Here is a 4,878-nt window from a genome sequence, read left to right as displayed (position 1 = left end):
TGCAAGCCTCTGGGTTTTTACTGTAATAGATTATGATTGAAGTTACCCATTAAAAAACTTTTATAATTCCTCAGGCTGACTTTAAGTGAAACAACCGATGAAAAGAAGTAACCATAATCCTTACAGTGGTTATCAAAGTAAATTCTCATAAAAGAAAAGACACTATTAGTGAATAATACTAATCAAGCCAAAGAGCTGTTAATAGCACATTAGGTATCATGTTGTCGAGTTTTTCATGAAAGCAATGAATTGCCATTACAATGAGAATTTTTAATCCATAATTAACATGAAGTTTCATGCATTTGAAAATTTCAAGTAAAACTGGCTTAATCTTTGTTCGGACAATTTTTCTTTGGTCGCGTAATAATTACAAATATATACTTCGTTACATAAATCATAATGATAATATTTTTAGTTATGTGTTACGTAGACTCTTGGTTGATTCTTGAAAAATCTTTTTCTCAGCAGCAATTCATTTCTTCAAGATCTTTGTCAGTAACCCCACTCTTTATAAATCTGGGCTTCCCAAGTGTAACGTGGATGTATCAGATAGGAAAATTGTTGGCCTGCAGAAACGAATGGCACGTAAGTACCACTGTCGTTGTCACTGGACAAATACCTGACGTCATTATATTGCCCAAGTTAATGAAACTGTTATTTACGTACATGCTACCCAGCCATCTCACGAATTTGGGTGGGGTCAAGTAATATCTGGAACACATGCGAACAATCTTACTTGTTGGGAGGGTGGCGAGGTAATATGACCAAAATAGTTTATTATTATTATTATTATTATTATTATTATTATTATTATTATTATTATTATTATTATTATTATTATTATTATTATTATTTATTGTAGATGTAACTTTTGATTCATATCTTACTTTAGAGAAATATCTAATGAAATTCTGAGAAAATGTCGCACAAAAGTTAGGTATTGTTCATAAGACATCGTATTTTTATAACAGTGGTAAAATCAGTGCAACCTGTTTTAGGTTGTTTGTACTTTCTTTACTATAATACTGTTCTCCGATGAGGATGCCTTTAAGATAGGTAGGTTTCTGTTTCCTAGTATTTTTTCATAAGTTGTATTTTGATAGAATTCTTTCACATTCACATTTGATCCCTGATACTCTTTCCCTGCCGAGAGTAACTAGATTTGCTGAACATGAGCACCAATACACAATGAATGTGCCTTGCTGTCGAACTTCTCGGTTCCAAAGAATCTTTATTCCTCACAACGTTGGACTGTGAAACAGTCTTCTTGAGGATGTCATACAACTGGAACTTCAAAAGTTCAAGCATTAATACCCTGATGCTATTCTGCTTGCATTTTAATCCATATTTTTCTATTCATTATTCTATAATGTCTTTTTAATAAGTGAGATCTCATCTTGGTACATTTCCCGTTACCTTCTCTTACTTCCTAAGGATCACCATATTCTTTAGAAACTTAATTTCAAGTTAATGGACCCTGTGGGCTTGTTCCATATGAAAAGGGTTCATTGTCTAAATATAATAATAATAATAATAATAATAATAATAATAATAATAATAATAATAATAATAATAATAATAATATGATAATAATAATAATATTGTAAAGAGTCTTCTCTATCTTTCTGATGACGGCTTTCTCGTTGTTGCTTAGACTGGCGAGCAACGCACCAAAGGGCATTGTAAAATTCGGTTGAGTCATTTGATTTATTATTACTTATACAATTCTCTCTCTCTCTCGTCTCTCTTCTCCTTCTTCTTCCTTCTCTCCTCTCTCTCTAACGCGACGTTTCCTCCTGATCGACAGGACATTATCAAGCAATAACTGCTGAGGGACTGAATTCCAGTGGTTGTTGTTGTTGTTTAAGATTAAGCTGGCCTTGTGCCAGCACGGGCTCTTGCTCACAGTGGTTGTTGTTGTTGTTGGAGATTAAGCCAGCCTTGTGCTGGCACGGGCTCTTGCTCCTAGAGCAGCCCGTAACTGGAATATCTGTAAAGATACAAAAAAAAGTGCTTTGGCGGTTAGTTTTGGAAAGGAGATAGGGTGACAGGCAGGATTGCAACCCCTTTGAACCTTACGGTACCCATCAGTAGGAGAGAAAGTTTTATAGCAGTGAGACTCAGCCTAGCTGAAGAGTGCTGAGTAGGAAGAAGGAAGCGAGTTTTAGTTGAGGGAAAGAAGGCGTTACCTATAAACATTTTAGGCGCAATATATATACATGTGTGTAGCATCTGAAAATATTGCAATATATATCAAACCAACATTAAGCAAGTATTATAGTATATATACATGTTCATGCATACTCACACTTATACATATGCTCCCAAAGATGTTTATGACTCCCATTGCAACCAGTGAAGTAGAGGGTTTGTGCTTTGTGTGGCTTTCATTGTTTTTTTGTTTACAAGACACTAGGAGATTCCCATGTGTCTATGGAGAAATGCCGTGTGATTCATCCTTTTACCTGGGAGGTGGGTGAGACATTAGGAGATTCCCATATGTCCCTATGTTATTTAAGATGTGTCTGGTGATCTGTGCCGGTGTCAGCTCTATTTCAGTTAGGTTTGATCTGTAAGATTGTGTCTCTGGGCAGTCTAGTAGGTAGTGTTCGAGGGGCTGGATTGCCTCTCGGTCACAGTACTGACATAACCTGCCCTCATTTCCTATCATTTGCCAGGTGCAGAGGTATCCTAGCCTTAATCTGTGTGTGATGACTGAGAGTTTTCTAGTGGTTTGTTTTGTGATGTCATGCGGCGTTAGATTTGTGACATCCACATACCACTTGGACGTCCTTGACTCTTGTAGGTAGTGACGTCGTACTTCACTCTCTTCTTGGAGTTTGGCATAGCTTTTTGCCATTTCCTTTAGGTGTGTTATGGATGGTTGCACTTTTATGCTTACTGTACTGCAGCTGAGGGCACTTTTGGCAAGGAAGTCAGCTTCATCATTTCCCTGGATTCCCACATGGCTGGGTATCCAGTTTAGTGTGACTCTCCTGCCAGCAGCTTGATGTGAATTGGCCAATGATTTTATGGCTGTTATCAGTGTCACATTTTCTTTGGATTTGTCGCTTTGATAGCGAGTATTGCTCCTTTGGAGTCAATATGCACTGTTGTGTGTCCTTCTTTTAAATGGAATTTTCTAAGGCTTTTAAGATTGCCATTAGTTCCGCTTGTAGTATGGAGGCATTGTTGGATAGCCTCCAGCTTCCTTTGAAGTCTTGGGCAGCCACTGCTGCTGCAGTTGCTGGAGCTTCTGTGTCAACTGAGCCATCAGTGTAATATATGTTTTCAGCTGCTGTGTTCCCGATTGCTTCTTCTGCTGCAGTTTTCATTTGTGCTGCTGTGCACAGTGCTTTGTTTGCCGGTAGTATTGTGAAGTTATACCGGATTGGGTCTTCGACCCAGGGAGGTGGTTTTTGGTATCCCTCAGGTGGGACATCCTTTGTTATGTGTTTCACTGTGTCCTGCATACCCAGTTCTCTCAGTGTCTGGAGTATACTGCCCGCATAGGTTTTTGGCGGTCTAGTTCTTCGTGCAAGTTTATACACGCTTGCATTTTGTTTTTGTGTGGTCCATTTCTGTCGTTTCTGATGGTTTTGCACAGATGGCAATATTTCTTTGCCCTATCCTGTGCTTGAGAGACTGCAGTTGTGTCTCTGCCCTCAAGAGACAAATTCTTGTCCACATTGGGGCTCCAAGTATAAGTCTCATTGCGTTGTTTTGGATGACTTCCAGCCTCTGCTGTTGATCCTTTCTGAGATTTGTCAGGACTGGTGCTGCGTATTCTACTTGTGCTCTGATGGTTTGTATGTAGAACCTCCTGAGCAGATGGTATGTCGCACCTTCTTGCAATGATGTGATTTTCTTTAGGGCATTAAGCCCTATTTTTGTTTTGGCTTGGAGGAGCTGTATTTGCTTCTCAGGAGATAGTGAATCTGCAATGCAGACTCCCAGATATGTGTAGCTATCCACCCAGTCTATGACGTCTCCTTTCAGTAGAAGGTTGGGTGGATTTTGATCATGTTTTATTGCCATGGCTTTTGTCTTATTTCTGTTGATTTTGAGTCCCAGTTGTGTGCACTTGTCCTCAAGTTTTTGCAAGGCTTCTTGCATCTTTTGGAGCTGTCCTTTGAGGGCCGGAGCTGACGATGCAAACATCGTCAGCATATATGAAGACCTCTACTCCTTGTGGTAGCTCGAGACAGGCTACATTTTCCATAAGGACATTGAATAAGAAGGGGCTTAGAATGCCCCCCTGTGGAGTGCCGTTTTCAAGAGAGTAGTATTCTGACATTCTGCCTTGGAACACTACTCTTGCTTCTCTTGTCTTGCATGTATCCTTTTGTCCATGTAAGCAGGTTGCCCTTGATCCTCTTTCTGACTAGGGAGGAGAGGATGGTTGCTGCATTGGCTAATTCATATGCCTTTTCTAGATCTAAGAAGACCACTATGGATTTTCTGCCATTTATGGCACTTAGCACATCTGTAAGGCACTCATGGGTGCCTACTCCTTCCCTATAGGCATAGAGCCTATGATGTAGGGGCCCTGCTTTCCATAGTAGTCTGTTCAGAATCATTCTTTCTGCAACCTTTTCAGTGCAGCTGATGAGGGATATCGGCCTATATGCGCCTTCCTCTTTTGGCTTAGGTATTGGTTGTGTGTCTTGCTGTTGCCATTTCTTTGGCCTGGTGTGCTCTGCATATGTCCTGTTTACCAGGAGTAGATATACCTGTTTGGCAGGGTCTCCCATGTGTCTCAGCATGCTGTAAGTGATCGCATCTGCTCCAGGGGCTGTGTCTCTTTTCCCCCTTGCTGAGTGCACTGTTTAGTTCTTCCATAGTGAAGGGTGTGTCTGTGTCATCAGGTGTGTTGCA

This window comes from Macrobrachium nipponense, chromosome 5 (genome assembly GCF_015104395.2).
Source record: "Macrobrachium nipponense isolate FS-2020 chromosome 5, ASM1510439v2, whole genome shotgun sequence".
In the NCBI taxonomy this organism is placed as follows: domain Eukaryota; kingdom Metazoa; phylum Arthropoda; class Malacostraca; order Decapoda; family Palaemonidae; genus Macrobrachium; species Macrobrachium nipponense.
Note: the sequence above shows the minus strand (reverse complement) of the source record.